Source organism: Zeus faber (genome assembly GCF_960531495.2).
Source record: "Zeus faber genome assembly, chromosome: 4".
Classification (NCBI taxonomy): Eukaryota; Metazoa; Chordata; class Actinopteri; order Zeiformes; family Zeidae; genus Zeus; species Zeus faber.
Genome location: NC_137191.1, coordinates 5,875,699 through 5,896,729, shown reverse-complemented (window position 1 = coordinate 5,896,729; position 21,031 = coordinate 5,875,699).

The following is a 21,031-nucleotide window of genomic DNA, read 5'->3' as shown; positions in this document are numbered from 1 at the left end:
TTAAGAGCACCTGCCTAATATTGTGTAGGTCCCCTTGTGCAACCAAAACATACATTGACTTTACATTGTCAGCTCTGACCCACTCAACAATGTTTAGGTAGGTGCGACGTGTCAAAGTAACATCCACATGAATGCCAGAACGCAAGGTTTCACAGCAGAACATTGCCCAGAGCGTCACACTGCCTCCGCCTGCTTGCCTTCTTCCCATAGTGCATCCTGGTGCCATGTCTTCCCCATTAAACAACACACGCACTCGGCCATCCACATGATGTAAAAAAAACATGATTCATCAGACCAGGCCACCTTCTTCCATTGCTCCATGGTCCAGTTCTGACGCTCACGTGTCCATTGCAGGTGCTTTCAGTGGTGGACAGGGGTCAGCATGGACACTCTGAGTGCTCCCATACGCAGCAAGCTGTGATGCACTGTGTGTTCTGACACCTTTCTATCCTAGCCAGCCCCCCATGAGATCTGCTGTTTTGGAGATGCTCTGACCCAGTCGTCTAGCATTACAATTTGGCCCTTGTCAAAGTGGCTCAGATCCTTACGCTTGCCCATTTTTCTTCTCAACGTCAAGAACCGACTGTTCAATGGCTGCCTCATATATCCCACCCTTTGACAGGTGCCATTGGAACAAGATGATCAATGTTATTCAACTGTCAGTGGTGTTAATGTTGTGGCTGATCAGTCTATATATTAGTGTAGGGTGACCATATTTTCCAACCCCTAAACCGGGGACCTTAAGTGTACCACACGCGCACATGTATGCGCACATGTACGCACATGCCATCAGGGTGGGGGACAATTATTATTATTATTATTATTATTATTATTATTATTATTATGTTTGGCCGTCTTAAAATTGTATTTTATGTCGTAATTTCCACTGTGCACGACCAATACTCTTCCAGTGTGTGCAGAACACAGCATTTTCAAGTATAATTTTATTATATCATAAGTATATTATTATTATTATTATTATTATTATTATTATGTTTGACCGTTTTATTTTTTTTTACCAACCATTTTATTTTATGTTGTCATTTCCATCGTGCACGACCGATAGTCTTGCAGTGTATGCAGAACGCAGCATTTTTAAGTATAATATTCGTCCTATTAGCATATTATTATTATTATTATTATTATTATTATGATGATGATGATGATGATGATGATTATTATTATTTAATTGTGGTGAAAACCAAGACAATTTGGTAGTGAATGTTGAAAACCTTGACATTTTAGTTTTTTACAGATATCTGTCGGGATTGGAGACACAGCTAGAAACCAGGACAGTCCGGGACAAACGGGGACGTCTGGTCACCGCATATCAGTGTTCAATGTCAGCGTTCACTTTTTACTTCTGCCGATTGCATTAACGCTTCAAAAATCATAAAAGTGGTGTTCAATTGTGAAGATTATCTTGCTGAAGAAAACATGTAAGCCTCATAAAATGTTGTTCGACACAGAGCTTATTCTCTGCAATAATCCAAAATCCAATGGAAAAGTCCCGTTGGCTTTTGGTCGAGGGAACCAGGGCGATGAAACATTCAGGGTTGGCTTCCAAAAATACCTCATCCCTGCAGCACCATATATCAAAACAAATATCGTGTTTATTTTTTATACTTTTACTTTTTCCCAGGGGATTTTAAAAAACTTCTACTTTCTGCAAGTATAACATACAGAAGTTTAGAATCTCTGATGTTTCCACAAAGACAAAGGTCCACCGCCCGTGGAGTGCGGACCTTCGCTGGGGGCAGGGGGGGGGGGGGCAAATAGAAAACTTGGAAAACAAGTCACTGAACTAGTTTCAAAGGTCTGAGGTTTTGGGGGAAGCTTCATCAGGTGCATTAACAGCTGGACTTTGCTGCTGTGAAAGAAAACAAAGAAACTGGTTTTACTTAAGTTTCGGAAAGTTACGGAAAGTTACAGAAAGTAAGGGACGATTTGAAAGTTCCAATTTTTTATTTTTTTAACGCACCTTGCAATTGCTTTCACCAGTATCTACCTGTCTGTCTGGACTGATTGTGCTGGTTTTTTTATATGAATGTGATAACTCCACCTCAGGGCTCTTTTCCAAAGTACAGTAGGTTTTGATCTCAGTGAGATGACCTGATTAAATAAAGCATATCTACGTTCACATACTTACTTATATACTGTACTTACATTCATATCGAATTTCCCGCTGGGATTAAGTAAAGTCTTATCTTATCTCACATACTGTACATACTAAACCTTTTAAACGACTTCACTGTTATCACTCTGGAAAGACTCAAAGCGCCGGGAAACAATAATAGATTTTCCGGCAAACAAAGAGAAGAAATGAGTCACGGGAACATTTGCCCCAAGCTTAATTTTCTCATTTTGGGTATAATCACTATGACTAATTGCTCTGAAAAAGGGCATTGTTTTTTTTGTTGTTGTTTGTTTTTTTGTTAGGATTATTCAAAAGACAGGACTTGACCTTTTGCCAACCAACCACTAAACAAAAAAGACTCAAGTGGATCTGTGCATGGGTTTGTTTCCTGTACAGAATTCCAAAACATTTTAGTTTCACGGTGGTTGACAAAGTTTTAAGTGGCTAACATGTCTTCACAATGACGTGTACGTTTTGATTAATACTTTTAATCAGTAAATGAGTCTTTTTACATGCCTTTAGCATCTCCGTGCCTCAAATGTACAGTATTTAGCTGTCAAATTTTATTTTTCTCATTACCATGTGGGTGGAAATGAACCAAGGTGATTGCATATTTTTCTGCAATGGTCATTTAATTTGGTCCTTGAATCCCCAGAATGCCAGAGAGAGTGGGTTTTTAAACAGAGTGGAGCTGTTTACTCCTCTGGTGCCTACTTTTGTTGCGGGTTATTATTGATCTGCGTCAAGGTACTTACGCTCCCGACAACGTAGCTGAGGAGAGAGCATTGCAAATAGCGCCGGATGGAAGATGAGTGTTCGAGGAGCTACCTCAGGCCTTGAGCTGCGAAAACAAACAAAACCGACTTTGGCTCTTCATTTCATTTTGGGTGAAGCAATGTGGAGTCATACAAAACAAACAAACAAAACAAAAGAATTTGACACAAAATTAAAGACTGAGGGACAAATTCACAAAAGGATTGCACGGCTCTTGCGGACACACGCAAAAACCCCCCGGATAAAGCAGCGTCTAATTGACAAAGCACCGCAAACGGTGAAATGCACCGCTTACTGCGCTGCCACTCAAATAGCATCTCGGTGCTTCAGTGCAATTTGCACCTATTTAAATTATGCAAACATTTGGTGTAAAATTGGCCTCTTTCTATGCAAATAGCATTCGCTGCAACAAAAGTCCAATTCACAAACACCGTTGCTAATAGCCACACGCAGTTAGTGAAATTACCAAAAAATAAAGGCACCGGTGCTGATCCGCTGCCTGCCCCAATCAGAGCGTTATACCTGTCAAGTTAAACATTGGGATTTGAAAATAATGGAAATGGTCCAGCACCCCCTCCCCAGGGGTGGGGGGGACACACCATTGGGGGTCCCTCCATGGGTAACGGGGGGGGCGGACAATTGCCCTTATTTACTTTGCCACATCGTTAATTGTGACCATATGCAAAACTAGTGCAAATTGCACTCAGCAGAAAACCTTTATGGCCGTGTTCGCACTGGCATGTCATTAGCGTAATATCTTTTGTGAATCGGAGGCTAAGACGGCGCAGATAGCCGGCGTAGATAGCCGGCGCAACCGCTGCGCAGTTCATGCTGCTATTAGCGGCCGCAATCCGTTCCCTTGTGAATTGCTCCCTGAATAACATAACAGTCAAAGAAAAAATGCCCGGAAAATAAGCGCAAGAGAAATGTAGCGTCGGGTTCTTGTTTTTCTATCTCCACCTCTTCTGGACTCTTTAGATGAAAGCAGCTGCAATCAGAGATCCCTCTCCTCCGCCTCTGACAGCTGATTTGAAGTGTTTGTAACCAGGCAACTGACTGCACCCTGCACAATTATCATTCATGTGGTATGAAGCCACTTACACCCAAAAAAAAAAAAAAAAAAAGAATAGATTCCTGAAAGATTCTCTCAGCATCTCAGCTCGGCAGCAAAACAGTGGGTAAGAGACTTTGTCAATACTCCTGGAAAAAAAACAACAACCTGGTAAATAAAAGAAATAATTTGTTTTTGGATATTTTCTGTAGCACGCTGTGTTTGGCACTTAAACAAAACCCACCATCACTCTTTTTCTGTTTGGGTGGAGCGATGTGGAGTGCCAAACACCCCTAATAAACAAGTTATTCGGTTAGAATTTTTACTTTTTATTCATTAATTCAGCCTCCTTTCATGTCATGTGGAAATATGCAGACAGTACATTCCTTTATTGATATCTGCTAGAGTAACAGAAACTATTCTTACACGTATTCAGGTTTAATTGGTGGTCTGGGAAATTTAGGATAACTCAGCTGTTATTCAATCACATGGTGTTTTTTAAACCTACACCTTGTTTTTCAATCACCTGGAGTCAATCGTACGAAGTCGTATTGCGGCTCACTGAAGCTATTCTCTCAATACCGGATCAATTTAAAAGATTGTGGGGCCAATCAATCAGGTCGAGTCCCAATGGTGTAAAAATAAGGATAAGGCGAAAAACAAATACCACAGTTTTCTGTGGTGGACTACTTTCACTTTTACTAATTAAAATAAAATGTTGTTTCTTTTTTTATTTTATTTTACTTTTTACTTGTTTTTCTGCGTCATTCTTAGGTTTATTTTATTATTAACTTTTTAGGTTTATTGCACAAGGCACATTTATCCCACTTAGTGTGTAGATTTATGTACATTGAGACATGCTTCTAGTTTATTTATTTAACGTCATTTGGGTTTTTTTCATCAGGTTTATTGTGTATTGCCATGTGTTGTATTTGACTTTACTGTTGATTTTAAGGTTTATTGTATATTTTTACACATTTTCCATGCTTCCACGCTTTCTTTCTTTCTATCCGTCCGTCCGTCTGTCTATTCAAGTAATGGTCCCTCTCTCCCTGACGCATAGAGAGGGAGACGGGTGAAAATTGTGCCCCGATCACTCCCTCTTCATTATACATCCATCCATCACCATCATCTTGCATGTTCTGACCGTGATCACTCAGCGATGAACTTTATTTTTCTGGGCGCAATTTTGGCGCCCCCCCTGGGGATGGCGCCCTAGGCAGCCGCCTATGTGGCTGATACCCAGCGCCAGCCCTGCCGCTGGGCATCAAACAGCCTCACGTCACCGAGTTTCCGCTGCCGGTTCAGTGACGACAGGTGTTTCCTGCTCGTATTCCACCTCTGTCCGTCCTCCCTGCTCCCGCCATCCCTCCGTCCTCCCTCCATCCCTCTGTCCTCCCGCCATCCCTCCATCCTCCCTCCATCCCTCCGTCCTCCCGCCATCCCTCCGTCCTCCCGCCATCCCTCCATCCTCCCTCCATCCCTCCGTCCTCCCGCCATCCCTCCGTCCTCCCGCCATCCCTCCGTCCTCCCTCCATCCTCCCTCCATCCCTCCATCCTCCCGCCATCCCTCCGTCCTCCCTCCATCCTCCCTCGATCCTCCCTCCATCCCTCCGTCCTCCCTCCATCTTCCCTCCATCCCTCTGTCCTCCCTCCATCCTCCCTCCATCCCTCCATCCTCCCTCCATCCCTCCGTCCTCCCTCCATCCCTCCGTCCCGTGGAGAGATAATCGAACCGTGCAGTTGACTCAAGAAGCGAAGCTCAAACAGAATTAGCCTCGTTCTGCCTCATTTAACGGCAAAGTCAAAGTCGGACGGCTCACTGTGTCTGCACCGCAGAGCTGATTAAACAGCTCTGGCCAAAAACAGGAGGAGGAGGGGGAGAGGTGGAGGAGGTGGAGGAGGAGGAGGAGGAGTAGGAGGGGGAGGGGGAGAGGAGGAGGAGGAGGAAAGGGGAGAGGAGGAGGGGGAGAAAACCTGCCCTCCTGCTGTGCGTCCAGACCAGAGTGGCTGAACAGAAACACCACGCCTCGCTCTGCGACGGCCTCCGTTTGCTGTGCTTTCATGTGTCGTGTTGCTGTGGACTTTATTCTGGAAGGATCTCATGCTGAATGAGTCCGCCCCGCCCGCATTTCAGCCCACGCTTGGATTGGTCGTCAGATCGGCCACGCCTTCTGATTAGTTGAATGCAGCCTCGTTCTTTTTGAAAGTTTTTCTCGGAAGAGTGCAGCCATGACAGTTTGACGCATGACGACAAATACACTTCTGCAGCTATCTCTAGCCACGCCACAGGATGGTTAGAGACCAAGCGCGTAATGCAGAATTTTCGAGTTCTTCTTCTCGCTTAAATCTTCATAACTAAAAAACGAAAAAGCTAACATTAGCAGTTAGAAGAGGCATGACGTCAGGCTTCAATTTAGTTTAGCTACCGTCATTACTAATGGTAACGTAACTGCAAATGTATTCAAATTAATGTGGTGAAAGTGTCATTGTCCTGGTAACATTAGCCGCAGTCAATCAGATTACGCGACGATGGAAAAACACAGCGTTCATTTGTTAGCTAGCTGCTGCTCCCGGGACTTGGGCTCCTCTGCAGGCAACGTTAGCTGCGTGACGCTAACGTTGCCGTCACCTCATGGGGCAATGGTTTCAAAGCTCGTGACTATGGCCTCAAATTATGCTGTTGCTGGTCGAGTCCGACTTTGCACTGCATTTGGTGCTGTGTGTGTGCAATGAACCAACTGCGCTTTTGTGTCGCGGTGACGTTCGAGGAGGACGACAGCAACGCAGCTCAAAGTGCAACACCAAGGAAAGACGAAGGAGATCAAACTAAACGTCCAGCAAGTCCCAAGCGGGGTGATGCTTATGTTTCTGCTTCACGTAACCACATGCATCACATACTCATTGTCACACTCCATTTTGAGTTCTTCAAGGCATTCTTCCATTTGTTCTCTTGATCATATGTGACCCGCAGCAGCAAAACCCGCATTGTCGCGCATGCCATGAGCCGCCAAATAAGTTGCCAAAACCTTTCTAGAAGGAAAATTAGATTTTTCCAGATTCCTGTTCCTTTGTGGGGGTTTTTTTTTTTTATCTCTCAACGTATTTTCAGAACCGAGTTTAATTTATAAATAGTAGATAAATGTTAAACCGTGGAGTTAAATATTCCCTTTAGATGACATGAGGAAACGCAGTTCACTTACCGAGACGCTGAATAGCGCTGAACAAGCCGATCGATGGTTTCCTTTAAAGTGAGCGTCCAGGTGAAGATCATTCATCCATATTCCATGTGATGTGTAGTCACAATGTGAAACCGTTTTGAGAGAGTTCAACCTTTAAATCTTACGTGCTTTATACACGCACCTGGATTCATTGTTGTGTAGCAGCGTAACACGCGAATAAGAAAGGAAAAAACTTTGAGCGTGATTATCTCGGAAACACAGTTTGCCGTACCCTCGCACTAGCTTTCAAAATATTTGCTTGATTCGCACAAGTGACACCTTTTTTTTGAAGCACTGATTCTCCACTTTCAAATAACGTGGAAAAAGAAAAAAGTGAAACAGCACCAAAAATACCTCAAATCTGCGGTGGGTCACATAATACATTAGCCTTGCTAGTGGTAGTGACATTAGCCTCCTTTGCCGAGTTTTTCCTGTTGACTGTTGACCGTCAACTTCACCTGTAGCAGGAGTGAATTATAAATCCAGGCCTATGACATCATATCATCCCAAACATGTTTTTGCTCCAATCCTCATTAACGGCTGGGAACTGTTACTGCAGAGTAGCCCCCGGCCAGCCAACTGAAAAGGGCTTGAACACAGCAATCTTTGTGAAAACCACTGTTGCCATGGATTATTTCGTGACGTTATCCACAGGTGCACTAGCTGTTTTACAACAATTAGTCATATGAGAGCATGAAAGCTGTACATTATGCACAGGGCCTTTATTTACCTCAACAAAAGAGAGCGCCAGGCCTTATGGAAACGGGCTATTATCAGAGACAGACCATTATCTTTTCAGGAAGGTACAGTGTGCCTAAAACGCAAGGTCATTCCAACTATTTAGTGGCAGAAAAACATTACTGGTAGCCTATACTTTAGGTAGATTGTGTCAGTTGGATATTAATAATAATAATAATAATATTAATAATAATAATAATAATATTTAAGTCACCTGATGTCTGCTTTTGGCTGTTGATGAGAGCCAATCTCATGCCCTACTTTACATAACTGAAAGAGAGATTGCAGCTGCCCACAACGGGGAAGATGAAGACGTATTTTGCTTTTCGTTATTATCATTTTTCGCATGAAGTGAGTTCCCTCAAGAAGCTGCATTGTGCCGCGGTGCCGTCGGGCCGTGGTCGGTTTCACTCATCGGGTTGCACACGACTGTCTCTCTTGCAGCCTAGAGTAGATTTTCTTGTTGGCACCATGCCAGTCTACAGCAGCTTTGCCCATTAAGATGGAAATGGTGCTAAAAGCTTGTTTTCTCACTTTGTGGCATTTTTAAACGCAACAGCCTCTGTATCGGCAGCAGCGAGATGAGCAATATAGCACATTCCAGGCTTTGTTAAAAAAAAAAAAAAAAAATCTGTATTCAAAGCTAAACAGAAGTTTAACATACCCACAGAGACAAACATAGTGTGTTGCGGACGACACTGGAACAGAGGTCGATGAAGACGTCTTCAGTGACATCCTGGGGGAACAAACATACAACATCCTGTGGACCACTGTTGATGTTCTTTCAGTGACTGGTAAATGGTTGTTGGATCACAGTGTACATTGCAGGGTTACAGTACCAATCAGTGACCATTGTAATTGATTTTCCATCCCAAAAATACCTCAATGTCCTGCTTTAGTTTTGTCGGTTAAGCATTGCTTTCCATTTCTTGATGTCGCTATTACCAGTTTTTAGAACCAAACAGAACTTACTGCTCAAAAAACAGTCAGTCTTGCCAACTAGTAGGCTAACTATGATGGCCTAAACTGCTTAAAATCTGGCCAATTCAACTGTCAAAATTCACGTGTTCCATAACTGGCAAAGAAAACACACAGTTTCCTGGGAGCAGTGTCCCAATGCTCTCTCGCCTCCTCTCACTTGAGCCTGTGGATGTCTCAAATGTTTTTGAAAATGACGTTTCGTTCCCCCTTTTCAGACTCTCCTGTCGTCTCCTCGTGCGCAGGCATCTTGTCACTATCATCACGCTCATCAGAGGGAGACGCTTCTCTGATGTCCCCAAAAAGACAGCGCATTGATGACGCCTGTCTGACGGCCCCGAAAAAGTCAGCATATGGACGACAGTTCTTCACAGGCTCAGGAAAACAAAAGCCTGGAGGGGAGAAGATATTTAAAGAATTTAGATGAGAGATGAAGGACCGAACACGCCGTGATCTCATCAACATTGTTGTTGCCGATATGGTGGAAAAGCCTGGGTAGGTAGACACTTCATAGTGCATGATTTAGTGAAAAGTATATTCGTGGTATTCGATTGCAGACATCTTGGTCGCAAAAAAACAGGTGACTATTATTTTGCCCAGACCTAATGCAGCGTATCGAGCACATCTTTTAGCACGACAGGATTTCCTTTGCATAGGTTTTAACTGAGTGTAATTTGCCCCCACAGGCTTCCTCTTCGCCACAGATCCTTACTCCAAAAAAAGGCTGTGTGAGAATATGTTTCAAAGTAAGGTTTACGTTTCCCAACACTTTAGGTTATTTCAAGTTCAAGAGATTATTTGTCACATACATACACATACGGTCGTACATATATGCAGTGAAATGCCATGACACCCGGTGATTATGCACAAGCTCTACAAGCTCGAAAAATACTCAAATGTGCGTAATCGACACGCAGCGATAAAAGATTTTGTTGTTTGTTATGATTATTATAGACAGGCTTCTTTTCCACGAACCTCGCTGGATGCGCAGGCAGCCGGGGGTCAGTTTACAGTCTTGATAGCAACAGCCGATGCAGGATTGCGATCAGTGTGGGTGATATTTAGTTTGAAAATCTCGTTAACAAATGAATAATGTTCTGGTGCATTTTGGAGGTCTTATAGTAATTTTCTACACTTCTCTATATTGATTCATGCTGAAACTATTCTTCATTAATTTCCAACGTTGTTGATATTGTCTTTCTGAACCCTTTTTTCATGCAGACAGCAACGAGGGTCGCCTTACCTGGAAGCTTAAACACACACAGCGAGAACTCAGCCCTTGGGGGTAGGACAACTCCTCAGACAGCCACAAACCACAGTTGGAGGGAGAGCAGTGTCACAAGTCCAAATCTCTATCGAAACACAGCACAAGCAAAAACAGATCTTGGAAATTAGAACAACTTTCCAGCACAGACAAAGGTTGATCCACGATTCTGAGCAATGCAGCACAGTGTGCTGCTCCAGACACGGGGAGGCAGCCACACATCCTGGCCAGAAACAGCATCCATAAGTATTTCATCGCGTTGGATGATGAGCTCCTTCCCTGCAAGGCCAAGTCCTGTCAGCCTTTAAAAACAAATAAAAACAAACAATCTGGCAAACAAGGGGCCTTGATGATAGAGAGAGAAGTTGTTGTGACAAGAGTCTTGCATTCTAAAGCTGGGTTAGTCAGAAAGAAAGTATTGATTAGTGTGGCGGCAGACACCTGAGAAGGGGAAACTCAAGTGAAATAACCAACGCGCAATAGCCTTGGGTTCGCGTGACTTGTATTTCAATGTCTCAAAAGGAAGAGATGGAGATTATTAGAGATTATTAAAATGTTAAGAATATAAGGGAGATTTTTTGATGAATTCAAAGCACATAATGTGTTTGGCACCTCCTATGACCAGGCCTTTAACAGCATGTACACATTTGGGCAGACCACCATCTACAACATTGATGTAGGTCTTCCTCACAAAGTGCCCAGAGTCAGGTACCTTAGGGCTAAGCTCCTCAACTGAAAAGTTATGATGTTTAGATGCTTTGTTTGCAACTCCACTTTTGTCAGCATTCAAAGGTTGGTCCGTCATCTCAAGCTTTCATATGCCTGTCAGCTTTTATTCCGGCAACCAGTTTATTCTGTAATGTTCTGTAATGAGACCAGGCAACATAGCCAAGAAATGTATGCATCCTTTGTTGCAAAACGCTAAGGCTGTGGTGTGGCTACTAATGTTATAAAGACTGTTGTTGCAAATATGGAGGAGCCTGTAGAGGAATTGCATTCAAATGTCAAAGAAGATGCTGTAAAATGACTCCCTGAATGATGAGGACACCAGAACAAAATTTGACAATTATTTTGAAAGCCTTAAAAATCAATTTAGCAAACTGAACACTTAGACAAAATGGAGAACACAGTTCAGTGAGAAATGGGGTATTGTAGAATCTGTTGAGGTCATCCTGGGAGTGAGGTATGACATCAGAAAGAATTGAACCATTGGTACTCAAATTTGTGTACGTTCCTCTATTGGAAACTTTGAAGTTTCCAACCAACCAAGAGATCTGTGATCATTTTGTACAACCTTGTGAGGAAAGTGGGGTTTACAAAGATTTCTGTGATGGGAACTTTTTCAGGGATCACCCCCTCTTCTCTGACAAGCCAAACCCTCTGTAAATACAGATGTTCTACGATGATTTTAAAATGACAAATATGCTAAGACCCAAGCATGGTATCCAGAAGGTTGGGAGTATATATTTTGTTTTACAAAACTCCAAAGATAAACTCAGCTCTTATGAATATTCATCTTTTGGCACTTTTCATACTGAAGATGTGAATAAGTACGGATTTGATGTTGTCTTAGAGCCCCTCATACTGTACATGAGCTGAGAGTCCTTAAGTGTACAGGAATTTAAGTTCCTTTCTCTGATGAACCAGTTCACGGAACAATTGTGCAAATAACTGGGCAAAATTTGCGCTTGTACACACTACTTGGGTAACTTGGATCGCTCAGCGCAAACCATTTTTGCCACTTTTGTCTAGTGGACAAACAGACCTTGCAGACGTTTTTTAGCGATGATGATCAAAGAATAACATTGCCATAAAGCACTGGAATGCTCAGCATTGCGATAACCTTGTGGCAACTATGGTCTTGTTGAGCGTAAAAAACAACCAATTATAATCAACTTGGAGCAGACAGAATCTTAATGCCATTACGACATTTTGCTTAATCTGGAATATGCCCTTGATATTTGCAAACCATGGACATCATATTTTCTCCAGTCATCGCTGATGGCATGACACTATGTCTGAAGCATCTCATTGTTGAACATCGTAAATTCTTCAAAGAGCTTTACCCACATCACAAATTGATCCCTAAACATCACTTCATGACTCATTATTCCAGGTCCATTCAAAAAATAGGTTCTTCAAGATCACAATCGAAAAATTAAAAAATTATAACAAAGTCGTTAGCCCAAGATCATCAGTTGGCTATAGCGTACCCACTGGTTATCAATGCCATTTAAAAGTATTGACCGCCGGCCTGTAAAAACTCTTCCGCTCGATGCCTTGCCAAATGGTGAGATGATTGCAGAAGAGCCCCGGTTTGACTTAGACTGTGAGGTTGATGTGAATTCTTGGATCACGTGTTTTGAGTATCGCCCAGGCCTTCTGGTTTGCTCAAAACATAGTAGAGGATTTGCAGGTATTTAGTCTGATGAAAGACATTGATGCATTTAATGGACTAGCAGTGGACTCTGAAACACTTATGCCGAGTTCAGACTACGTGATTCTGGCGTGGTTTTCCACTCGCCAACAGGTTTTTGGAGATCACCGAGCAAAGCCCCAGATCGGAGTGCTCACCAATGACCTGTAGACGCCGGCGAGATATCGAGCAGGTTGAATATATGATCGTGTCGGGATCGACTGAGGAGTGACACAACGAGCTACAGCCGATGAGAGCAGACACGGGGTTGTGTACCCCACCCAACGGGAGACGGGAGACTCGTCGGGGATTCCTCCGATCAGTCATGTAGCGTGCAAACCACGAAGACTTTAAGATTCAGGATCACAAGACAGAAAGTTGTGTGGTGTGAACTGTACAGCGATCTGAGCACTTTGAACGTCGTCCATGGCATTAGTTTTTCGTAGCATTTTCATTCCTTTCATGTGATACAGAGAAATGATGAAAATGTTTCCATGCTGAAAGTTGATGAGTTGTGCTTCTTTAAGCCATTTGATCCGTAGACAACTTATGGGTTTGACAAAGATGATCAGTATGTGGTCCCTGTGCATGTGTATGAGAAACTTGTTACTTAACTTGGTGCTATGTACACTTTTGGGTTTGGAACATCCTGTGTGGTGATCGTTAATTTTTCAAAACACGATTTTCGACAGTTTACTTTGCACATTGGCTTCCGCACATTGGTGAAGGTACTTTTGTATGCTAATCCACTTTATTGTCCCTTGAACAGGATTTTGGACTGTTGCCTTTTTATAAGTATATTTGCTTTCATGTCGAGGATAATGTCAATTTACTTTCAATTCAAAGTGTTCAGAGAAGGATTATCTTCCAAGTTGAAAAATTATGAAACCAAGAGAGCTTATATCTTCTCAGATAATTAAAGAAAGCTCTATTCAAAATGGATTACTTGGAGTTACAATTTACATTTAGATTCATTATGCTGATAGTAGATTGATCCCAACCCTCGTGAAAAAGAGAAGCATAATGTCTAGGGCTGCCCGCTTCTAGTCGATTTATCCGTTGATTTATGTAGTACTCATGGATGTTGAAGAGCCACTAGCGAAGGCAGCACCCTCCAGACTTGATATCACTGAAACTACAAATTGTGGAATGTATCAACCTTTACTGCTTTAAAGTGAATCTTTGCTTTAGTTTTCAACCCTTTGCTTTCCTTTCATTTGTATCCAGAGTCTGTCTATGAAAATAGTTAGTTTAGTTCTTGAAATAAGCGTTGTTTATATTTCACATTTGCGGAGATTATACGGCGCGTGACAGGCACTCGGACCCCGACACATATCTGAGCTGCCCTGCTGCATTGTGCATGGGTGAAATAACACAAATACAATTGAAATATAATGGAGAATTCACACCTTGCCAGGTATGAATTAAAACCGAAACTCTATTCCTGGGGTGAAATTGTTTTTCCTGCAGGAATGATAATGTTCTATTTACATAAGTGAGGTTGAATTTGTTGTGGCGAAAAATGTGTTTAACTCAGTAATCTTCCCTAGGATCACACATCAGCGATTTTATATATATGATTGATGCATACCAGGCTTGGAAATTAAACATTTTCAGGATTCAAGATTTTGATTTGTCACACACAGACAGGTATGATGTGAAATGCAAGTATACACTATACACATATACGCTATATTCACTATATACAGCTTTTGAATGGACCTCTATGGGAATCTACATTACAGTTTATGCACGCAGGCCGGAAAAATAGACCTGGGGCTCTAAAAATGTGGGGGGTTTAGGAGCCTAGCGGCGACGCTGATGCTTTTTCTCGGCATGACCTTCCTAATTGATTAACATGGCAGCGTATCTGACGCGCTTTCGCGACACCGACGTGTTGCTTCTGGTGTGGCCCAGGGCTGAGTCGAACAAGACATTTGTTTGTTAATTTGTCGTTTTCTCTGTCTTTTTCTATGTTGCATGAGTTAATTCTTGAAAAATTCTAAGCCCGTCTTTGGTAAGCATTCGATTTAGAGATCTCCACGTGTTTTTAACACTTTAAAAATTTTCTAAAAAATATTGTCGTGATATGGTTTATCCAACCAACCAACAATGTTCAATAAACTACTGAAAAAAGCATTGACTTGTTCTAGGTTTACACTGGAGGTGTTGGAAAACACTCAAAGAGTGGCAAAAAGTACTAGTTATAGAGTACATTTGCACTCTCCAAGTGTTCCAATGTAACTCTATATTTAGAGTATATACTTTAAACTTTTGACAGTGGTCAGTGAAAACCGAACTCTTAGACCTGTACAGTATATACACTGAAACCGGTGTTAAATGTACACTAATAGAGTACAATGTACACTGTAATTTTTACTGTGTGTGAAAAACAACTCCCGTTGCATGGAAAGCGATGGAAACGGCTCCGGCTCCGGTAATGGAGAGTCTCCATTACGCATTTACACCACTCAAATAAATATAAAATGTAAAATTATTCACAAAATTGGGAACCCCACCTGCCAGCATGCCATTTTGAAGTCCTCTCAAGTCCTCGCTGCAGCGGCCCAGGTTCAATTCCGGCACGAGGTCATTTGCTGCATGTCATCCCCTCTGTCTCTCCGCACTCTCTAATAAAGCATGAAAATGCCAAAATAGATATCTTTGAAATTTTTCTTTCACAAACTCAGTTTATATGCAGACAACATTTTTTTATATTTACGGAAGCCAATAGCATCCCTACCGGAAGCGTTCAATCTTATATCTAGATTTTTTTTCAGTCATCTCAGACTATTCAATAAACTGGAATTTTAAATGCCTTGCTATTGATATCTCCACCAATCTGTCAGATTTGTTTACAATTAACTTTACTCAATCTTTCAAAGCCACTGAAGAAGACCTCAATTGATGGAACAACCTACCAATGGCATTAATTGGTAGGATAGCAGCAGTGAAGATTAATATACTACCAAAGATTAACAATATATTTTCAATGGCCCCAGTCCAACCAAAAGTAAATGAATTGGTTTAATGCTCTAGACTCAATAATCAATCAATTTTATTGGAAACACAAGAAACACTACAGAAAAACAAAGACTGTGGAGGTAGAATCCCCAAACTTCAGATACTACTATTTAGCAAACCTTCCTTAATTTATAATTAAACGGTTACAACGAGAGCAACAATTGGGCTATGGATGGCGAGACATTGAAAAAACAGAATGTCAGGATTTATCAATATCTGATCTCCCATTTCTTACTGAATCATTAAGGAAACATAATTAGTTTTAAAAACCCATTCATGGAAAGGACTCTGTCAGCCTGGTGGAGATTCAACAAACTCAGTGGTTACACTCTATCTCCAAACAAATTCACTCCAATCTGACACAACCAGGATTTTCTTGTTAAGAACAGACCAATAATCTTCGGGCCTTGGAAACGACAAACTCATCCGGAACACATTTATGAAGACAATTCACTTTCTTTCCCAACCTTAATCCATAGGTATAATACCGGTGGTCACAGTTTGCGGCAATCCCTTCAACTAGAGCAGTCTCTAAAAGTAAGAATAAAATAAATGAACAACATCCTCGACCTCCGATGATTGAACGTCTTACCCATATAGGCAATTTACAAAACCTTGTTCAGAATACCTAAACTCCTTTTAAAAACAGATGACACTTTGTCTTTACCTACCATGGAATGGGAAATAGACCCTGCTGTTTCCACCGATATAAATCTTTGGATGCTTATTCCACATCAATTTCCATTGCTAAATGGATGACACCCAATTGTATGTCCCACTAAAGCCTGGTGTTTCTTCTATTATGTCCTGCCTTGCTGAAATCAAAGATTTGATGTCCAAAAATGTCTTGCAGGTGAATGATTCCAAATGCCATCTAGATGTTATGTTTGACTCTGAACTGCCGTGAGACAGTCAGGTCACCGAGGTGGTGCAGTCCTGCTTTGCCTAACCGAGACAGCTAACCAAGATCAGGTCATTCCTTTACCCTGCAGACTTAGAAAAGGTCATCCATGCTTTTATCTCCTCCAGACATGACTATTGTAATGGACTTTATTCCCGTGTCAGCAGGCGAAACATCCAAAAACTGCAGTTGATATGAAACGCTGCAGCCAGACTTTAAACACACACTATTTTATTCATGCAGTAAATGAACTGTGTGGGTAGAGTAACTTTTTTTAGTTACACCAATCCTTGCTGCCCTTCACTGATTACCTGTGAGTTTTAGAATTGATTTTAAAATCTTACTGCTTGTTTTCAAAGCCTTGGATGGTCAGGCTCCTGCATACATCTGTGTTCTGCCAACTCCCTATGAGCCTGATCGCTGCCTGAGATGCTCCGAAAGGGTCTACTAATGGTTCCAAAATGGTCACTAAAGGTGACCGGGCCGTTGCTGTTCGGGCCCCACACCTGTGGAAGACCCGGCCTGGAGATCACAGGCAGGCAAACTAAGTAATCACTTTTATCATGTGGCTTTTTCTTAACTGTTGGTGTTTGTTGTACTGTTTATGTTACTTTATCTTGTTTTATATCTTATGTCTTCGGATTTTAATTAATCTTAATATTAATTTTAATTGTAAAGCACTTTGTAACTTGTTTTTGAAAGGTGCTATATAAATAAAGTTATTATTATTATTTGCATCAACACATTTTCTATGACCCGCAATTCTAAAATGCAACTGATCAAGAATTACATTTTGCACAGAGCACATATCACCCAACACAAAATGTTCAAAATGGGATCTCTGGACAACGACTTTTGTTCTCATTGTTCCATCGATACCAGAGATGACTCCTTTCATGCTATGTGGTTCTGCCTACATATCCAATCATTCTGGACCAAAATCACCCAGAAGCTACAGTATCCTCCCTTTTGGGTCATAGCATTCCTGTTTCTCTGCCTCACCGGTGACCTCTTCGCAGCTGACCCACCTCCCAAACACCACCAACCCATTTTGATCGCCTTAACCATCGCCAAGAAAATTATATTCCTCAATTGTAAAAACAGAATTAATCTTACCACATCCCAATAGTTACACCTATTAGTGGAATTCCTCTCAACGATAAGACTATCGGCGACATCCAAAAACGAAGTAGATTCATTTAATGAAATACGGGCTACTTTTATCACTGACATAACTCCATCCATCAACACCAAAGTCTTCCTGAGTTGGGATGGTGTCAAGGTACCTCGGGGCATGTGTGGGTCTCTTGGGGGGGTTCTTGGGGGGGTTCTGGGGCTCTGTGGTCGGATAGGTGCAGTATGGCTGCAACCATGGGGTGGTGGGGTCTGCTCTTGTCTCTGGGTGGAGCCGGCTGGTCTGGTGTGTGTATGTGTGCCGGGTGGGGGATCATGCCGGGGCTGCCGGGGTGATGGTTGGGCTCAGTTCACCCCCGGTGGGTTGAGTTTGCGGTTCCCCGCACCATGCGCACACGGCTACGTGGGTGAGCTTTTGGAGCTTGTGGCCTGGTGGGGCATCTGGCAGGTTGCGGTATGGGGGGCCTTGCCTTTACACAGGGCTTTGGTGGGCGTTGGTTCCATGCCGGCTTGCACGGACCTATGATCCGTGGCCGGCTATCGGGCCCATCTTCTGCGCTTGCGGGTGTGTCTCATGCCTGCACATGGGCGTGGGTAGTATGTGTGCACCTCAGGGGTGCAAGGTCACTTTGTGCTCTCTGGGAATGGTTTGTGCACCTTGGGGTCATGCGTGGGTGTTGCTCCACTGGCTCCCGGCTTTTCTGTGAATTGGGGGGTCTTCTGTGGCTGCGGTGCATTGTGCTCAGAGCTTTCTTGAGGTTATGGGGTGTCTATACAGCTGCAGGACCCGTGGGTGGCTGCGAGGGCATTTCTGCTGCTTGGAGGCGCTACGATGTCGTTCTGATCCCATATACCACAACAAAATTGGACAAGTTCCATGCATTCACCGGGACACACACACACACACACACACACACACACACACACACACATACACACACACACACAACTGTGTTGCTTGGCGCCGCCCCTTGTGGCATGATAGCTCATGTGATTACGTACATTTCAGCATTTTTTCACTATGTTCGTCAAAAACTCATCAGCAGTGATCTCCTATGACCGCGATCAGTCGTGGATATAAAAAATTCCCTGCAAGAACAACTTTGAGACATTTTATCCGTTGATCCAGAGTGGCCAGAGGACATTCTACACTCCAACACAGTCAACAAGGACAATAACATCAATGCAGTCGCTGTTCCAACAGTGGGCCAAAAAACACAGCGGTAATCGATGGCTTACCGTCCACCTCTGCCCAGCATCCTTCTGGCCAATGTCCAGTCCCTGGAAAACAAGATAGATGGCCTCCGGGGAAGGATTACATTCCAAAGGGATACGAAAAACTGTTGCGTCATCTGCCTGACGGAGACATGGCTGAACCCGCTGGTGCCGGATCAAGCCATTCGTCCAGCAGAGGCTTTCTCTGTGTTCCGCGCCAACAGATCAAGGGAGTCTGGGAAATCCAAGAGTGGAGGCCTCTGTCTCATGACTAACAGCAGCTGGTGTAACCCCAAAAAGACCAAGACTCTCCCGCTCCTGCTCGCTGAACTGGGAATAGCTGACCATCTCATGCTGTCCATTCTACATCCCCCGGGAATTCAGCACAGCCATCATCACAGCCATTTATATTCCACAGTAAGTGGACACCAACACAGACACATCGGACCTATATGATGTGTTGCGCAGACTTCAAAACAAACATCCCGATGCGGCTGTGGTGGTGGCTTGGTACTTTAACAGGGCAAATCTTAAAAAAAGTTCTGCCTAATTTCCATCAACACATCAAGTGTGCCACCAGCGGAGAAAGAACTCTGGAAAACTGCTACACGCCGTACAAGAACGGATACAAGACCTTCTTGCTTCCTGCTTTCGGGAAATGGGATCACGCCGCCATCTCGTTGCTTCCTGTTTACAAGCCTTGCATCGTACGTGGAACGGTAGTGACAAACAGGCACCAGGTGGTTAGTGTGGCACACGTCCAGCTCCCTCACCCTGAACACAGGATCCCCCCACGGCTGCGTCCTCAGCCCCCTACTGCACTCCCCGTACACACATGACTGTGTGGCCAGGTCCAGCTCCAACACCATCATCAAGTTTGCTGATGACACTGTCGCGGTGGTGGCCTGATCACCGATGACGATGAGAAGGCCTACCGCAAGGAGGTGACTGACCTGTCACTCTGGTGCCAGGACAACAGCCTCCTCCTGAACGTCAGCAAAACTAAGGAGCTGATTGTGGACTTTAGGAGAGGATCACAACAGAGGACGCGTGCGTCCTCGGTCTCTCAAGTACCTGGGAGTCCACATCACAGAGGATTTAACATGGACTTTACAAACAGACACTCCGGTGAGAAAGGTGAGACAGCGTCTTTACCACCTCAGGCAGCTGAAGAAATTCAGGGTCCCGGTGAGGATCCTCAAGTCCTTCTACTCTGGAGCAGTGGAGAGCATCCTGACATGCAACACCACTGCCTGGTTTGGGAGTTGTACTGCTCAGGACAGGCGGCCCTGCAGAGGGTGGTGCATTGAGCTGAACGTACCACTGGAACTATACTCCCCTCCCTGCAGAACTAATACACTCGGAGGTGTAGTAGCAGAGCCCGCAGGATCACAAAGGATCCTCATCACCCCAACAACGGACTGTTCCAGCTGCTGCAGTCGGGCAAGCGCCTCCGCAGTCACACAGCGAGAACAGAGAGACTGAGACGGAGTTTCTTCACACAAGCCATAAGAACTGTCAACGCTGAACTCACCAGGGGTCCTCACTGAGCCACACACATAGGCTCCACAACTTTACTGTACTGAATGATACATACTGTACTGCATACTGTATCACTGTACTGGTTTACTACATACTGTACTGCATACTGTATCACTGTACTGGTTTAGTACATACTGTACTGCATTCTGTATCACTGTACTGGTTTACTACATACTGTACTGCATACTGTATCACTGTACTGGGTTATAGCATACTGTGCTGTATTGCAGTTCTGTGTTACTGTATTGCTGTGCCGTACTGTTGTATAACTGTACTATACATCTCTACACACACTACCTCACTTTATTCACATCCCGCTTTACTGCACATATCTGTATCTGTATATGCATAATAGTCTATTCCTCTTATTTCTATTTTGTATCCCCGTTCAGCATATCAGCTTTTTACTCTTATTTTATTGTATTTACTAGCTTCATTACGTTTTAGGAATCAGTTAGTTTAATTAGTTTAGTTAGTTAGTTATTGTGTCAGTAAGTACTTATTGTGCATAATCTCTGTTCGCATTGCAATGACATTTCACTGCATATATGTATGCTCGAATGTATGAGTATGTGATACATAAACATCTTGAATCTTGAAGCGTAAACACACACACACACCTACACGCACACACAC